This window comes from Oncorhynchus tshawytscha, linkage group LG25, assembly GCF_018296145.1.
Source record: "Oncorhynchus tshawytscha isolate Ot180627B linkage group LG25, Otsh_v2.0, whole genome shotgun sequence".
In the NCBI taxonomy this organism is placed as follows: domain Eukaryota; kingdom Metazoa; phylum Chordata; class Actinopteri; order Salmoniformes; family Salmonidae; genus Oncorhynchus; species Oncorhynchus tshawytscha.
The window spans coordinates 42,665,733-42,684,863 of NC_056453.1; the positions used below are offsets into that span (position 1 = coordinate 42,665,733).

The following is a 19,131-nucleotide window of genomic DNA, read 5'->3' on the forward strand; positions in this document are numbered from 1 at the left end:
CCACTCCCCCTAGTGGCCAAACTTGAGAGACTTAGTGAGACTCAGAATTCTACAAAAATATCCTCTGCGTAAATCACCAAATAATGCATGCAGAGCAGAATTATGACGATACCTGGATAATTATCAAAATCCAGAAAAGAGTCGTTACATTCTACAACATGAACACAAACAGACCCCTCAGAGCCCCAGGACAACAACACAATTCGACCCAACCAAATCATGAGAAAACAAAAAGATAATTACTTGACACATTGGAAAGAATTAACAAAAAAACAGAGTAAACAAGAATGTTATTTGGCCCTAAACAGAGAGTACACAGCGGCAGAATAACTGACTGACCCAAATTTAAGGAAAGCTTTGACTATGTACAGACTCAGTGAGTATAGCCTTGCTATTGAGAAAGGCCGCCGTAGGCAGACATGGCTCTCAAGAGAAGACAGGCTATGTGCTCACTGCCCACAAAATGAGGTGGAAACTGAGCTGCACTTGCTAACCTCCTGCCCAATGTATGACCATATTAGAGATACACATTTCCCTCAGATTACACAGATTATTTATTTTCCCTTTTGTACTTTAACTATTTGCACATAATATGACATTTGAAATGTCTATATTCTTTTGGAACTTTTGTGAGTGTAAAAAGTACTGTTAAATTGTTTTGCTCATTACACTTTTGTTTATAATCTACTATAATCTAAATGTTAACATGTGTTTCCCATGCCAATAAAGCCCCTTGAATTGAATTAAGAGAGGGAGAGACAGGGAGCAAGCGAGAGAGAGAGAGGCAAAGGGGGACAGGGAGCAAGCAGGAGAGAGAGAGTGAGTGAAAGAGAGCGAGCGAGGCCCCTCCCCAAGTTGAAATCTATCCAGCTCTATGGATGCAGGGCTAGAGATGATGTAAATTCACACTTGTAGTGCGCTCTGCCCAAGCGATCTGTCCTGCCTGTAATACGTTCCTGGGTTCCTTACCACAGCCAGAAGACTGGAGTGTCTATTCACGACCAGTAAACCAGACCAGTGCTGCTGCAACAGCTTCAGTCTACAGAACGGATACCATTCGGTTGGGGTTCAAGACTGGGCTTTTTGGATCTGAAGATATTCTCTATTGGAATATATTCGGACTTTTCTGTCTGCTTTTCTAGCGAGGATATTTATTTATTTATTTTTTCTTTCCTTTTTGTGTTGATTCAAGAGGTAAGTGCATTTTATTTAATGAAGAGGTTATTTTCCCTATCGCTCTTTATTTTCCTGTATCCCTCCCCCGTTTTTTCTAAGGAAGGAAATAGAAAAGTGAGCAGATTTGAAGGAATCTGTGTTTCTTCATTTGTGTCATCAAGTTATTCTGCAGCTCCGTGTTAATTCCTTCGTCAGTAGGTTATAGGTTTTCAATCACAATCAAATGTTTTTTTAATTATATTTTTTTTGGTTGAAGGTGAGAGAGTAAAGATAAGCATTTACACCAAATCACAGAAAAAAATGAAATAATAATATATTTATAAATAATATAATTCAACCACAAAGAGCTCATAACAGCAACATGAAGTTGGTTCTGAAAATAGTTTAAAAAATGGTTCGTAATATTTCATTTTAGATAAAAAAAAATAATAAAAAAAGACTATTCCTCACTATTCTTCATTTTAATAATACACTACCTGACTTTCCAACACAAAGACTACTTTTACTAGACGTGTGTTTACGTGCAGCTTCGCCGACGACACGTTCGGAGAGAAAGTAGCAGCTCTGGTGGCAATGCAGCATTGTTCTCCGTCTGTCCCTCTGTCCGCATTGCAAGTACCAAACACAGAGACCGACTCCCCAATGCCGCTCCGATAACGGCTCACCGACTGGAAACCCTCCAACTCCCCAGCGGAGGGGGAACAACAGGGATCTTACCCTCCCGTATTCACTGCGATATATTTAACATTCCTCATGGATAGCCTACTGAGGGATAGATACCGAGGGCGCAGAGAGAATATCATTCATCGTGGAGATGGAAATACATAAAAGACTAATCGCGGTCTAAGCAACTAAGCCTCTTGTCGGCAGGAAGCTTCGGAGGAGCTGGAAGACACCCCGGTGAGTGTCTGACATTCCTACGTTGATCCGGGAGAGAGGGAGAGCGGAGGTTTGACACCGAGGGCAGATTAACCGGTGGGAAAACTCCGCGAAATGCATCTCTCCCTGCCGGTGGGTGTTTGTTTCCCCTCTGCTCTCTTCCTACAGCCACAACAAGCTCAGCGCCAAGGTTCAGCTCCCCTGTTCACTTTAGGGGGGATGTTGCCTGTGTGTGTTTTCACCACAAAGGAGGTTAGGGGGTCCAACGCCTAGTTTTGATTTACATTTGGTCGAGTTGTCTATTAATGGGAATGTAACGTGATATCAACCAAAAATGTCACCCTCTCATTGGATTTAGGTTAAAAGTTGGGTGAAAAAAATAGGAAATTCCCTTAAGTGAATTACTTTTTGCAAATCCTATCCGTTTTCGACGTCGATTCAACGTCATCATATTTTGTTTGTTTGTTGTTGATGGTTCAAATGACGTGTGAACAGCATTAATTCAACCCGGTTTTGACCAGTGGGGAAGCCCCGAAGCAAGCCACGTTTTGATGTGTGGTGTGTTCCTCTCCGCATGCCATTCATTGCCACATACCCGGAGCGCTCTCATATCGCATCTCGCAGTGGATCTCTCTCCAGCCTACCAGCCCACTCAAATAACGCACAACGATTTTCACGCCGATCTCCATTTCGTATAATACTCTATAAAATAGTGATAAATTAGTGGCAATATCATAACTCGTTCATGACCCAATCAATCACTTATCTCTTAAGATAATGATCTATAGCCTCCGGTATCAATAAGCGTCTAGCGGGAAAAAGCAGTTGAGATGTTAACACTAGTATTATCTGATAGAGCCGATTACATTTTTTTTATTTAACTCGGCAAGTCAGGTAAGAAGAAAGTCTTATTTTCAATGACAGCCGACCAGGGAACAGTGGGTTAACTGCATTGTTCAGGGGCAGATTTTTTTTTTTTACCTTGTCAGCTCAGGGATTTGAACTTGTCACCTTCCTGTTACTAGTTCAACACTCTAACCACTCGACTACCTGTCTCTAACCACTAGGCTACCTGTCTCTAACCACTCGACTACCTGTCTCTAACCACTCGACTACCTGTCTCTAATCACTAGGCTACCTGTCTCTAACCACTAGGCTACCTGTCTCTAACCACTAGGCTACCTGTCTCTAACCACTAGGCTACCTGTCTCTAACCACTAGGCTACCTGTCTCTAACCACTAGGCTACCTGGCTCTGACCACTAGGCTACCTGCTCTAACCACTAGGCTACCTGGCTCTGACCACTAGGCTACCTGCTCTAACCACTAGGCTACCTGCTCTGACCACTAGGCTACCTGTCTCTAACCACAAGACTACACTAGGCTACCTGTCTCTAACCACTAGGCTACACTAGGCCACCTGTCTCTAACCACTAGGCTACCTGTCTCTAACCACTAGGCTACCTGCTCTAACGACCAGGCTACCTGGCTCTAACCACTAGGCTACTAGGCTACACTAGGCTACCTGCTCTAACCACTAGGCTTCCTGCTCTAACCACTAGGCTACCTGCTCTAACCACTAGGCTACCTGCCTCTAACCACTAGGCTACCTGCCTCTAACCACTAGGCTACCTGCTCTAACCACTAGGCTACCTGCCTCTAACCACTAGGCTACCTGCTCTAACCACTAGGCTACCTGCCTCTAACCACTAGGCTACCTGCTCTAACCACTAGGCTACCTGTCTCTAACCACTAGGCTACCTGTCTCTAACCACTAGGCTACCTGCTCTAACCACTAGGCTACCTGTCTCTAACCACTAGGCTACCTGTCTCTAACCACTAGGCTACCTGTCTCTAACCACTAGGCTACCCTGCCGCTTCTTATGTTTACAGTTCTACATTAAAGCAGATTCCCACACTAACGGTAAACTCATTAACATAATGTATGTAGCGTGACCATTAACTAGATGATGCGCAGTCTGTGTGAATACAAAATACCCCGTTAATTGGCATTTTCTCTTTTTCCTCTATATTATCAAAATAAGGATATAGGCTGTATATCTAACATGGGCAAATAATCAAATATTACCACAAGGTAACTGAACCCGAGCATTATGCCTAACCTACTAAATATTTAGGTTCCCTGATCAGATGATCAGAATTTGTATTGGCTATTTATCTCATATGATCAAATACTTAACGTGATGGTAATATCACAAGGCTACTTGAAATGAATGTTACGTTTCTTCTCCTTCGATCAAAGTTGTTAGGGACAAATGTGTGTATTGAAGGTCAGGGGATATTTGCTAACAACCATCTAGGGGCAGCAATCCACATGATTGTGTAGTAGGAGGATAGACCTATGGGAGTGATGAAATAAACTCAGCCATTGATCTTGGTGATTGGTGTTAAAAGGCCCCAATCCACTATTTGGGGCAGATAAACATGAGACAAAAGTAGGGCATCAATTCAACAACGTCTAGGCTTATGGTTTCACTATATACCCTGATTACACAAGGACGTTTTTGATAGGTAACCTCACTGCAATACCCAATGGCTTGATTTCAATAGTCTACACCAGAGCATTCTATTTAACAACAAATGGTTCTGGGCTAGACTAATGAAAGCATATCTTGAAAGGTACCTTTAATAACTGATTAAAAATAAGAGTAGGAACTAGCTATTGACATTGAGCTATTGTACAGTTGGGAGATAGACAGTGGAATAAATAGGCTGGTCTATTTACATCAGTCGGTCAGTCAGACAGGGTAGGGGGACAGAGCTACACAAAACAGGTGCTATCAAGAACTTCACATATTTTTTCGGTTCTCCCCTTTGAAGAACCCCTTTTTGCTTCCAGATAAAACCGCTTTTGCTTCCGGATAAAAGCCTTTTGGTTCCGGGTAGAACCCTTTTGGTTCCAGGTAGAACCCTTTTGGTTCCAGATAAAACCCTTTTGGTTCCAAGTAGAACCCTTTTGGTTCCAGATAAAACCCTTTTGGTTCCAGGTAGAACCATTTTGGTTCCAGATAGAGCGCTTTTGGTTCCAGGTAGAACCCTTTTGGTTCCAGGTAGAACCCTTTTGGTTCCAGATAAAACCCTTTTGGTTCCAGGTAGAACCCTTTTGGCTCTTTTGGTTCCGTGTTCCAAAAGGTTTTAACCTGGAACCACCAAAAAGGAGTCTCCTCATGGGGCCCCCAAGTGGCGCAGGGGTTTAAGGCACTGCATCTCAGTGTTAGAGGTGTCAATACAGACACCCTGGGTCAAATCCAGGCTGTTTCACAACCAGATGTTATTGGGAGTCCCATAGGTCGGGGCACAATTGGAACAGAGTCATCCGGGGTAGGCCATCATTGTAAAATAAGAATTTGTTCTGATCTGAATTGCCTAGTTAAATAAAAAACTGTGGACAGCCAAAGAGTGTTTGTTTTTTTTGTTCTAAGAGGACAGCCTATTGTTCTGCTGTGTGGACCTCCCCAGGGCAACGTCATTGGTCAATTGGTTTTCACAAAGAAGGACCTCCATTACTGGAGTCTACTAGGTTACCAGTATATACAGACGTGTCATCTAGACAAAGGACTGAGAATAATATCCATAACACACTTGGTTTTCTTTTTAAAACTTTGACCTTTGACCGATCTGAGGCAGTAATAGTATAGAAAGATCCCAATACAGTACTATTTCTAATTCTTTACATTTAGGCCTAATTCAATTTCATCCATCATCAATTAAACAAATAGAGGCTTTTCTAAATCACCAATTCCAATCCCACCAGAAAGAAATCGCTAATTATAGTGAGCGACATAGAGAGGAGGAGACTGAAGGGAATTATAGTGAGCAACATAGAGAGGAGGAGACTGAAGGGAATTATAGTGAGCAACATAGAGAGGAGGAGACTGAAGGGAATTATAGTGAGCGACATAGAGAGGAGGAGACTGAAGTGAATTATAGTGAGTGAAGGGAAGAGGAGGAGACTGAAGGGAATTATAGTGAGCGACATAGAGAGAAGGAGACTGAAGGGAATTATAGTGAGTGAAGGGAAGAGGAGGAGACTGAAAGGAATTATAGTGAGTGAAGGGAAGAGGAGGAGACTGAAGGGAATTATAGTGAGTGAAGGGAAGAGGAGGAGACTGAAGGGAATTATAGTGAGTGAAGGGAAGAGGAGGATAAGGATAAAAGAAAGGAAATGAGCTTTTCCTCTTGTTTGCTTGAGTCCAACATGGAAACTAGGCCTAAAAGGCCTCCAGTGTAATAAGCTAAACTCACCACCCTGGCCGTTCATGTCAAGCCTGCTCTCCTTCAGAACAGTGGTAGCTCCAATACCTTGGCAGGTGATACAGCCCAGACAGCCAAGCACCAGTCCATTGATAGTGTGGGTTGGTGTGTGTCTGCCACACACACTCACACACACACGGCTAGTTCGTCTCATCTTGCAGTGCCTACCACCCCCATGTGGTAAAAAGCGTGCAGCTGCTACAGCAACAGAGCCATCTCTCCTTCCTTTCATAGCATTACAATGGCGAGCCCCCCGTCTTCCACAGACCTCTCTCTCTCTCTCTCTCTCTCTCTCTCTCTCTCTCTCTCTCTCTCTCTCTCTCTCTCTCTCTCTCTCTCTCTCACTCTCTCGCTTGTGCCAGCAACAGTAATCTGGTCGTCCCAGCCAACAGTAGAGAGGCTACACACCAAAACTAAACTATGATATATTCTCTCTCTGAAATGCAACCTGCCAGTGTTCCTGTCCCTCCCTGTGAATTCAGATGCCTTCATGAATGTTCTTTCTTGTCTTGGTAAGACCCAGTATGTCTCAGTAGACCTGGGAAGACCCAGTATGTCTCAGTAGACCTGGGTAAGACCCAGTATGTCTCAGTAGACCTGGGTAAGACCCAGTATGTCTCAATAGACCTGGGTAAGACCCAGTATGTCTCAGTAGACCTGGGTAAGACCCAGTATGTCTCAGTAAGCCTGGGTAAGACCCAGGGGTCCCAGTAGACCTGGGTAAGACCCAGTATGTCTCAGTAGACCTGGGTAAGACCCAGTATGTCTCAGTAGACCTGGGTAAGACCCAGGGGTCTCAGTACACCTCCCAGGGGGTCCCAGTAGACCTGGGTAAGACCCAGGGGTCCCAGTAGACCTGGGTAAGACCCAGTATGTCTCGGTAGGCCTGGGTAAGACCCAGTATGTCTCAGTAAACCTGGGTAAGACCCAGTATGTCTCAGTAGACCTGGGTAAGACCCAGTATGTCTCAGTAGGCCTGGGTAAGACCCGGTATGTCTCAATAGACCTGGGTAAGACCCAGTATGTCTCAGTAGACCTGGGTAAGACCCAGTATGTCTCAGTAAGCCTGGGTAAGACCCAGGGGGTCCCAGTAGACCTGGGTAAGACCCAGTATGTCTCAGTAGACCTGGGTAAGACCCAGTATGTCTCAGTAGACCTGGGTAAGACCCAGTATGTCTCAGTACACCTGGGTAAGACCCAGGGGGTCCCAGTAGACCTGGGTAAGACCCAGGGGGTCCCAGTAGACCTGGGTAAGACCCAGTATGTCTCGGTAGGCCTGGGTAAGACCCAGTATGTCTCAGTAAACCTGGGTAAGACCCAGTATGTCTCAGTAGACCTGGGTAAGACCCAGTATGTCTCAGTAGGCCTGGGTAAGACCCGGTATGTCTCAGTAGGCCTGGGTAAGACCCAGTATGTCTCAGTAGACCTGGGTAAGACCCAGTATGTCTTAGTAGACCTGGGTAAGACCCAGGGGTTCCCAGTAGACCTGGGTAAGACCCAGTATGTCTCAGTAGACCTGGGTAAGACCCAGTATGTCTCAGTAGACCCGGGTAAGACCCAGGGGGTTCCAGTAGACCTGGGTAAGACCCAGTATGTCTCAGTAGGCCTGGGTAAGACTCAGTATGTCTCAGTAAACCTGGGTAAGACCCAGTATGTCTCAGTAGGCCTGGGTAAGACCCAGTATGTCTCAGTAAACCTGGGTAAGACCCAGAGTAGGACCTATGCAACCCTTCTTACTCACTCTCTCTCATTCTCTCTTTTTCTCTTTCTCTCTCAACAACTTAGAATAGTGACAAATGTAGACAGTTGGTGAAGGAGCCTGGGGGTAAAGTAACAATCTATTATTTATCCTAAAGAATAAAAAATCTGTTCTTCTGAAATAAAAGCCAGAAGAAGAAAGGAAACAAAATCAAAAAGAGTCTACATTCTAAAATGAATTATACTGGGAATTCTAATACTAAATTATATTATAGTTGTGGTTCCTTTTGCCTAAACTGGATAGATATCTTTCTAGATGTAAAATGGATAGATATGTTCCTAGATGTAAAATAGATAGATATTTTACCTAGATGTAAAAGACATAGATATGTTCCTAGATGTAAAATGGAAGACTCAGCATCAATTGTAAGCTGACTAGTTGAAGACCACCATGAGGTATTACCATAATATCCTATGTATGTATTTGCTGTGAAATTGTTTCTGAATCTTTTTTCTTGAAGGTGCTTTTGTGCATCTCAAACGGCACTAGATTCCCTATATAGTGCACCACTTCTGAACATTGCCCATAGGGCTCTAGTGCACTAAATATGGAATATGATACTATTTGGGATGCAGGCCTTGTTATTCCAGAGTTAAAGTGTACTTAGGCGTGTTGATCTCTCTAGCTGTGGCTATAAGTCATCACTGTCCTGTGGCTATACACTATCCCTGTCCTGTGGCTATAAGCTATAAGCTATCCCTGTCCTGTGGCTATACTCTATCACTGTCCTATGGCTATAAGCTATACGCTATCCCTGTCCTGTGGCTATACGCTATCCCTGTCCTGTGGCTATACTCTATCACTGTCCTGTGGCTATAAACTATAAGCTATCCCTGTTATGTGGCTATAAGCTAAACACTATCCCTATCCTGTGGCTATACGCTATAAGCTATCACTGTCCTGTGGCTATAAGCTATCCCTGTCCTGTGGCTATAAGCTATAAGCTATCCCTGTCCTGTGGCTATAAGATATAAGCTATCCCTGTCCTGTGGCTATAAGCTATAAACTATCACTGTCCTGTGGATATAAGCTATAAACTATCACTGTCCTGTGGCTATAAGCTATCCCTGTCCTGTGGCTATAAGCTATACGCTATCCCTGTCCTGTAGCTATACGCTATAAGCTATCACTGTCCTGTGGCTATAAGCTATCACTGTCCTGTGGCTATAAGCTATCACTGTCCTGTGGCTATAAGCTATAAGCTATCACTGTCCTGTGGCTGTAAGCTATAAGCTATCCCTGTCCTGTGGCTATAAGATATAAGCTATCCCTGTCCTGTGGCTATAAGCTATAAACTATCACTGTCCTGTGGCTATAAGCTATAAGCTATCACTGTCCTGTGGATATAAGCTATCCCTGTCCTGTGGCTATAAGCTATACGCTATCCCTGTCCTGTAGCTATAAGCTATCACTGTCCTGTGGCTATAAGCTATCACTGTCCTGTGGCTATACACTATCCCTGTCCTGTGGCTATAAGCTATAAGCTATCCCTGTTCTGTGGCTATACTCTATCACTGTCCTGTGGCTATAAGCTATACTCTATCCCTGTCCTGTGGCTATACGCTATCCCTGTCCTGTGGCTATAAACTATAAGCTATCACTGTCCTGTGGCTATAAGCTATCACTGTCCTGTGGCTGTAAGCTATAAGCTATCCCTGTCCTGTGGCTATAAGATATAAGCTATCCCTGTCCTGTGGCTATAAGCTATAAACTATCACTGTCCTGTGGCTATAAGCTATAAGCTATCACTGTCCTGTGGCTATAAGCTATCCCTGTCCTGTGGCTATAAGCTATACGCTATCCCTGTCCTGTAGCTATAAGCTATCACTGTCCTGTGGCTATAAGCTATCACTGTCCTGTGGCTATAAGCTATCACTGTCCTGTGGCTGTAAGCTATAGGCTATCACTGTCCTGTGGCTGTAAGCTATAAGCTATCACTGTTCTGTGGCTATACGCTATCCCTGTCCTGTGTCTATAAGCTATCACTGTCCTGTGTCTATACGCTATAAGCTATCCCTGTCCTGTGGCTATAAGATATCACTGTCCTGTGGCTATAAGCTATAAGCTATCACGGTCCTGTGGCTATAAGCTATCACTGTCCTGTGGCTATAAGCTATAAGCTATCACTGTCCTGTGGCTATATGCTATCACTGTCCTATGGCTATACGCTATCACTGTCCTGTGGCTATAAGCTATAAGCTATCACTGTCCTGTGGCTATAAGCTATCCCTGTCCTGTGGCTATAAGCTATACGCTATCCCTGTCCTGTAGCTATAAGCTATCACTGTCCTGTGGCTATAAGCTATCACTGTCCTGTGGCTATACACTATCCCTGTCCTGTGGCTATAAGCTATAAGCTATCCCTGTTCTGTGGCTATACTCTATCACTGTCCTGTGGCTATAAGCTATACTCTATCCCTGTCCTGTGGCTATACGCTATCCCTGTCCTGTGGCTATAAACTATAAGCTATCACTGTCCTGTGGCTATAAGCTATCACTGTCCTGTGGCTGTAAGCTATAAGCTATCCCTGTCCTGTGGCTATAAGATATAAGCTATCCCTGTCCTGTGGCTATAAGCTATAAACTATCACTGTCCTGTGGCTATAAGCTATAAGCTATCACTGTCCTGTGGCTATAAGCTATCCCTGTCCTGTGGCTATAAGCTATACGCTATCCCTGTCCTGTAGCTATAAGCTATCACTGTCCTGTGGCTATAAGCTATCACTGTCCTGTGGCTATAAGCTATCACTGTCCTGTGGCTGTAAGCTATAGGCTATCACTGTCCTGTGGCTGTAAGCTATAAGCTATCACTGTTCTGTGGCTATACGCTATCCCTGTCCTGTGTCTATAAGCTATCACTGTCCTGTGTCTATACGCTATAAGCTATCCCTGTCCTGTGGCTATAAGATATCACTGTCCTGTGGCTATAAGCTATAAGCTATCACGGTCCTGTGGCTATAAGCTATCACTGTCCTGTGGCTATAAGCTATAAGCTATCACTGTCCTGTGGCTATATGCTATCACTGTCCTATGGCTATACGCTATCACTGTCCTGTGGCTATAAGCTATAAACTATCACTGTCCTGTGGCTATAAGCTATAAGCTATCACTGTCCTGTGGCTATAAGCTATCCCTGTCCTGTGGCTATAAGCTATACGCTATCCCTGTCCTGTAGCTATAAGCTATCACTGTCCTGTGGCTATAAGCTATCACTGTCCTGTGGCTATACACTATCCCTGTCCTGTGGCTATAAGCTATAAGCTATCCCTGTCCTGTGGCTATACTCTATCACTGTCCTGTGGCTATAAGCTATACGCTATCCCTGTCCTGTTGCTATACGCTATCCCTGTCCTGTGGCTATACTCTATCACTGTCCTGTGGCTATAAACTATAAGCTATCCCTGTCCTGTGGCTATAAGCTAAACACTATCCCTATCCTGTGGCTATACGCTATAAGCTATCCCTGTCCTGTGGCTATAAGATATAAGCTATCCCTGTCCTGTGGCTATAAGCTATAAACTATCACTGTCCTGTGGCTATAAGCTATAAGCTATCACTGTCCTGTGGCTATAAGCTATCCCTGTCCTGTGGCTATAAGCTATACGCTATCCCTGTCCTGTAGCTATACGCTATAAGCTATCACTGTCCTGTGGCTATAAGCTATCACTGTCCTGTGGCTATAAGCTATCACTGTCCTGTGGCTATAAGCTATCACTGTCCTGTGGCTGTAAGCTATAAGCTATCCCTGTCCTGTGGCTATAAGATATAAGCTATCCCTGTCCTGTGGCTATAAGCTATAAACTATCACTGTCCTGTGGCTATAAGCTATACGCTATCCCTGTCCTGTAGCTATAAGCTATCACTGTCCTGTGGCTATAAGCTATCACTGTCCTGTGGCTATAAGCTATCACTGTCCTGTGGCTGTAAGCTATAAGCTATCACTGTCCTGTGGCTGTAAGCTATAAGCTATCACTGTTCTGTGGCTATACGCTATCCCTGTCCTGTGTCTATAAGCTATCACTGTCCTGTGTCTATACGCTATAAGCTATCCCTGTCCTGTGGCTATAAGCTATCACTGTCCTGTGGCTATAAGCTATCACTGTCCTGTGGCTATAAGCTATCACTGTCCTGTGGCTGTAAGCTATAAGCTATCCCTGTCCTGTGGCTATAAGATATAAGCTATCCCTGTCCTGTGGCTATAAGCTATAAACTATCACTGTCCTGTGGTTTTAAGCTATCCCTGTCCTGTGGCTATAAGCTATACGCTATCCCTGTCCTGTAGCTATAAGCTATCACTGTCCTGTGGCTATAAGCTATCACTGTCCTGTGGCTATAAGCTATCACTGTCCTGTGGCTGTAAGCTATAAGCTATCACTGTCCTGTGGCTGTAAGCTATAAGCTATCACTGTTCTGTGGCTATACGCTATCCCTGTCCTGTGGCTATAAGATATCACTGTCCTGTGGCTATAAGCTATAAGCTATCACGGTCCTGTGGCTATAAGCTATCACTGTCCTGTGGCTATAAGCTATAAGCTATCACTGTCCTGTGGCTATATGCTATCACTGTCCTATGGCTATACGCTATCACTGTCCTGTGGCTATAAGCTATCACAGTCCTGTGGCTATAAGCTATAAGCTATCACTGTCCTGTGGCTATAAGCTATCACTGTCCTGTGGCTATACGCTATCACTGTCCTGTGGCTATATGCTATCACTGTCCTGTGGCTATAAGCTATCACTGTCCTGTGGCTATAAGCTATCACTGTCCTGTGGCTATAAGCTATAAGCTATCCCTGTCCTGTGGCTATAAGCTATACGCTATCCCTATCCTGTGGCTATAAGCTATAAACTATCACTGTCCTGTGGCTATAAGCTATAAGCTATCACTGTCCTGTGGCTATAAGCTATAAGCTATCACTGTCCTGTGGCTATAAGCTATAAGCTATCACTGTCCTGTGGCTATAAGCTATCCCTGTCCTGCTGCCACCCCTACACTCTAACAACTAGGCTACGCTGCCTCCCCAACTTTCTGACTCCAAGCCACGTAGCCTATTTCTATACCCACTGAGGCGTGGCCGGACTCCTATTACGCACAACCAGGACTCCAGAGATAAGGAACTCCGACATAACCCCTGGAAATAGGAACAAAAATGAAACCAGTAACCAGTAACTAGAGTAACCAGTTAATTTGTGTGTCTATTGGACACTGAGTCAGTCATCATGTTAGAGTCTGGACACTGTGTCAGTCATCATGTTAGAGTCTGGACACTGAGTCAGTCATCATGTTAGAGTCTGGACACTGAGTCAGTCATCATGTTAGAGTCTGGACACTGAGTCAGTCATCATGTTAGAGTCTGGACATGATATCGGGATAAGTGTCAACAACAACCGCTGAATAGCATAGCGCTACATACAATAAATATTACTATAAATATTTATATTCATGAAATCACAAGTGCAATTTAGGAAAACACAGATTAGCTTTTTGTTAATCCACCTGTCGTCTTAGATTTTGAAATGATGCTTTACAGCGAAAGCAATCCAAGCGTTTGTGTAAGTTTATTGATCGCACGATAATACATTTTTAAGTACACTTAGCATCAGGTAGCTCGGTCACAAAAATCAGAAAAGCAATCAAATTAATCTGGTTCATATCCCTTTAAATCCAGCAAAGGGAGGCTATGGAACATGGAGTTTTCAAAATAGAAGCCACTTCCTGTTTTGATTTTCCTCAGGGTTTCGCCTGCAATATCAGTTCTGTTATACAACAAATCGCAACATAGCATCCTTCACTCATGCTGCCAAACATACCCTTGTAAAACTGACCATCCTACCAATCCTCGACTTCGGCGATGTCATTTACAAAATAGCCTCCAATACCCTACTCAACAAATTGGATGCAGTCTATCACAGTGCCATTCGTTTTGTCACCAAAGCCCCATATACTACCCACCATTGCGACCTGTACACTCTCGTTGGCTGGCCCTCACTTCATACTCGTCGCCAAACCCACTGGCTACATGTCATCTACAAGACCCTGCTAGGTAAAGTCCCCCCTTATCTCAGCTCGCTGGTCACCATAGCATCACCCACCTGTAGCACGCGCTCCAGCAGGTATATCTCTCTGGTCACCACCAAAACCAATTCTTTCTTTGGCCGCCTCTCCTTCCAGTTCACTGCTGCCAATGACTGGAACGAACTACACAATTTTTTGAAACTGGAAACACTTATCTCCCTCACTAGCTTTAAGCACCAGCTGTCAGAGCAGCTCACAGATTACTGCACCTGTACATAGCCCACCTATAATTTAGCCCAAACAACTAAATCAAATCAAATCAAATCAAATTTTATTTGTCACATACACATGGTTAGCAGATGTTAATGCGAGTGTAGCGAAATGCTTGTGCTTCTAGTTCCGACAATGCAGTAATAACGAACAAGTAATCTAACTAACAATTCCAAAAAAACTACTGTCTTATACACAGTGTAAGGGGATAAAGAATATGTACATAAGGATATATGAATGAGTGATGGTACAGAGCAGCATAGGCAAGATACAGTAGATGATATCGAGTACAGTATATACATATGAGATGAGTATGTAAAACAAGTGGCATATTTAAAGTGGCTAGTGATACATGTATTACATAAGGATGCAGTCGATGATATAGAGTACAGTATCTACGTATGCATATGAGATAAATAATGTAGGGTAAGTAACATTATATAAGGTAACATTGTTTAAAGTGGCTAGTGATATATTTACATTTCCCATCAATTCCCATTATTAAAGTGGCTGGAGTAGAGTCAGTGTCATTGACAGTGTGTTGGCAGTAGCCACTCAATGTTAGTGGTGGCTGTTTAACAGTCTGATGGCCTTGAGATAGAAGCTGTTTTTCAGTCTCTCGGTCCCAGCTTTGATGCACCTGTACTGACCTCGCCTTCTGGATGACAGCGGGGTGAACAGGCAGTGGCTCGGGTGGTTGATGTCCTTGATGATCTTTATGGCCTTCCTGTAGCATCGGGTGGTGTAGGTGTCCTGGAGGGCAGGTAGTTTGCCCCCGGTGATGCGTTTTGCAGACCTCACTACCCTCTGGAGAGCCTTACGGTTGAGGGCGGTGCAGTTGCCATACCAGGCGGTGATACAGCCCTCTCGATTGTGCATCTGTAGAAGTTTGTGAGTGCTTTTGGTGACAAGCCGAATTTCTTCAGCCTCCTGAGGTTGAAGAGGCGCTGCTGCGCCTTCCTCACGATGCTGTCTGTGTGAGTGGACCAATTCAGTTTGTCTGTGATGGGTATGCCGAGGAACTTAAAACTTGCTACCCTCTCCACTACTGTTCCATCGATGTGGATGGGGGGGTGTTCCCTCTGCTGTTTCCTGAAGTCCACAATCATCTCCTTAGTTTTGTTGACGTTGAGTGTGAGGTTATTTTCCTGACACCACACTCCGAGGACCCTCACCTCCTCCCTGTAGGCCGTCTCGTCGTTGTTGGTAATCAAGCCTACCACTGTTGTGTCGTCCGCAAACTTGATGATTGAGTTGGAGGCGTGCGTGGCCACGCAGTCGTGGGTGAACAGGGAGTACAGGAGAGGGCTCAGAACGCACCCTTGTGGGGCCCCAGTGTTGAGGATCAGCGGGGAGGAGATGTTGTTGCCTACCCTCACCACCTGGGGGCGGCCCGTCAGGAAGTCCAGTACCCAGTTGCACTGGGGCGGGGTCGAGACCCAGGGTCTCGAGCTTGATGACGAGCTTGGAGGGTACTATGGTGTTGAATGCCGAGCTGTAGTCGATGAACAGCATTCTCACATAGGTATTCCTCTTGTCCAGATGGGTTAGGGCAGTGTGCAGTGTGGTTGAGATTGCATCGTCTGTGGACCTATTTGGGCGGTAAGCAAATTGGAGTGGGTCTAGGGTGTCAGGTAGGGTGGAGGTGATATGGTCCTTGACTAGTCTCTCAAAGCACTTCATGATGACGGATGTGAGTGCTACGGGCGGTAGTCGTTTAGCTCAGTTACCTTAGCTTTCTTGGGAACAGGAACAATGGTGGCCCTCTTGAAGCATGTGGGAACAGCAGACTGGTATAGGGATTGATTGAATATGTCCGTAAACACACCGGCCAACTGGTCTGCGCATGCTCTGAGGGCGCGGCTGGGGATGCCGTCTGGGCCTGCAGCCTTGCGAGGGTTAACACGTTTAAATGTCTTACTCACTTCGGCTGCAGTGAAGGAGAGACCGCATGTTTTCGTTGCAGGCCGTGTCAGTGGCACTGTATTGTCCTCAAAGCGGGCAAAAAAGTTATTTAGTCTGCCTGGGAGCAAGACATCCTGGTCCATGACTGGGCTGGGTTTCTTCCTGTAGTCCGTGATTGACTGTAGACCCTGCCACATGCCTCTTGTGTCTGAGCCGTTGAATTGAGATTCTACTTTGTCTCTGTACTGGCGCTTAGCTTGTTTGATAGCCTTGCGGAGGGAATAGCTGCCCTGTTTGTATTCAGTCATGTTACCAGACACCTTGCCCTGATTAAAAGCAGTGGTTCGCACCTTCAGTTTCACACGAATGCTGCCATCAATCCACGGTTTCTGGTTAGGGAATGTTTTAATCGTTGCTATGGGAACGACATCTTCAACGCACGTTCTAATGAACTCGCACACGAATCAGCGTATTCGCTAGGCTCTTGACGCAATACGAAACATCTCCCAGTCCATGTGGTGGAAGCAGTCTTGGAGTGTGGAGTCAGCTTGGTCGGACCAGCGTTGGACAGACCTCAGCGTGGGAGCCTCTTGTTTTAGTTTCTGTCTGTAGGCAGGGATCAACAAAATGGAGTCGTGGTCAGCTTTTCCGAAAGGGGGGCGGGGCAGGGCCTTATATGCGTCGCGGAAGTTAGAGTAACAATGATCCAGGGTCTTTCCACCCCTGGTTGCGCAATCGATGTGCTGATAAAATTTAGGGAGTCTTGTTTTCAGATTAGCCTTGTTAAAATCCCCAGCTACAATGAATGCAGCCTCCGGATAAATCGTTTCCAGTTTGCAGAGAGTTAAATAAAGTTCGTTCAGAGCCATCGATGTGTCTGCTTGGGGGATATATACGGCTGTGATTATAATCGAAGAGAATTCTCTTGGTAGATAATGCGGTCTACATTTGATTGTGAGGAATTCTAAATCAGGTGAACAGAAGGATTTGAGTTCCTGTATGTTTCTTTCATCACACCATGTCACGTTGGCCATGAGGCATACGCCCCCGCCCCTCTTCTTACCAGAAAGATGTTTGTTTCTGTCGGCGCGATGCGTATGAGAAACCCGCTGGCTGCACCGCTTCGGATAGCGTCTCTCCAGTTAGCCATGTTTCCGTGAAGCAAAGAACGTTACAGTCTCTGATGTCCCTCTGGAATGCTACCCTTGCTCGGATTTCATCAACCTTGTTGTCAAGAGACTGGACATTGGCAAGAAGAATGCTAGGGAGTGGTGCACGGTGTGCCCGTCTCCGGAGTCTGACATTTTTTTGGGTCGCTGCATGTAATCCACTCCGTTGTCCTGGTTGTAAGGCAGAACACAGGATCCGCGTCGCGAAAAACATATTCTTGGTCATACTGATGGTGAGTTGACGCTGATCTTATATTCAGTAGTTCTTCTCGGCTGTATGTAATGAAACCTAAGATGACCTGGGGTACTAGTGTAAGAAATAACACGTAAAAAACTACCTCTTTCCCTACTGTATTTATTTTATTTTATTTATGTATTTTGCTCCTATGCACCCCATTATTTTTATTTCTACTTTGCACATTCTTCCACTGCAAATGGGGTGGAAGGGTAGCCTAGTGGTTAGAGTGTTGGACTAGTAACCGGAAGGTCGCAAGTTCAAACCCCCGACCTGTCGTTCTGCCCCTGAACAGGCAGTTAACCCACTGTTCCTAGGCCCTCATTGAAAATTAGAATTTGTTCTTAACTGACTTGCCTAGTTAAATGAAGCTAAAAAATCAAATCTGCCATTCCAGTGTTTTATTTGCTATATTGTATTTACTTTGCCACCATGGCCTTTTTTGCCTTTACCTCCCTTATCTCACCTCATTTGCTCACATTGTATATAGACTTATATTTCTACTGTATTATTGACTGTATGTTTGTTTTACTCCATGTGTAAATCTGTGTGTTTGTATGTGTCGAACTGCTGTGCTTTATCTTGGCCAGGTCACAATTGTAAATGAGAACTTGTTCTCAACTTGCCTACCTGGTTAAACAATGGAGAAATAAATTAAATACTCACAGACAATATTTTGACAGTTTTGGAAACTTTAGAGTGTTTTCTATCCAATACTAGTAATTATATGAATATTTTAGCAACTGAGACTGAGGAGCTGGCTGTTTACAATGGGCACCTTTCCATCCAAGCTACTCAATACTGCCCCTGCAGCCATAAAAAGTTAATTGGTTCTTAACCGCTAGGTTTTTAACCGCTAGGCTCTTAACCCACTAGGTTCTTAACCCACTAGGTTCTTAACCGCTCTTAACCCACTAGGTTCTTAACCGCTAGGCTCTTAACCGCTAGGTTCTTAACCACTAGGCTCTTAACCGCTAGGCTCTTAACCGCTAGGTTCTTAACCGCTAGGTTCTTAACCGCTAGGTTCTTAACCGCTAGGCTCTTAACCGCTAGGCTCTTAACCGCTAGGCTCTTAACCGCTAAGCTCTTAACCGCTAAGCTCTTAACCGCTAGGTTCTTAACCGCTAGGCTCTTAACCGCTAGGCTCTTAACCGCTAGGTTCTTAACCGCTAGGCTTTTAACCCGCTAGGTTCTTAACCGCTAGGCTCTTAACCCGCTAGGTTCTTAACCGCTAGGTTCTTAACCGCTAGGTTCTTAACCGCTATGCTCTTAACCCACTAGGTTCTTAACCGCTCTGCTCTTAACCGCTAGGTTCTTAACCGCTAGGTTCTTAACCCACTATGCTCTTAACCCACTAGGTTCTTAACCCACTAACCCACTAGGTTCTTAACCCACTAGGCTCTTAACCGCTAGGTTCTTAGCCCACTAGGCTCTTAACCGCTAGGGTC

The 19,131-nt window shown here is 44.8% G+C and overlaps 1 protein-coding gene across 2 annotated transcripts in view; it reads left to right on the forward strand.

The window, feature by feature from the left end:
- The first annotated feature begins 880 nt into the window (after window positions 1–880).
- LOC112237806 (leucine-rich repeat transmembrane protein FLRT3) overlaps window positions 881–19,131 on the forward strand; it is a 37,985-nt gene continuing 19,734 nt past the window's right edge. The window contains exon 1 of one of the 2 annotated variants that reach the window (XM_024406407.2): window positions 881–1,194. The gene's annotated coding sequence lies outside the window, so the exon portion shown is untranslated. Of the gene's footprint in view, window positions 1,195–1,414; window positions 2,077–19,131 lie in introns of those variants that run through there. The other variant, XM_042305766.1, reaches the window with a different exon arrangement.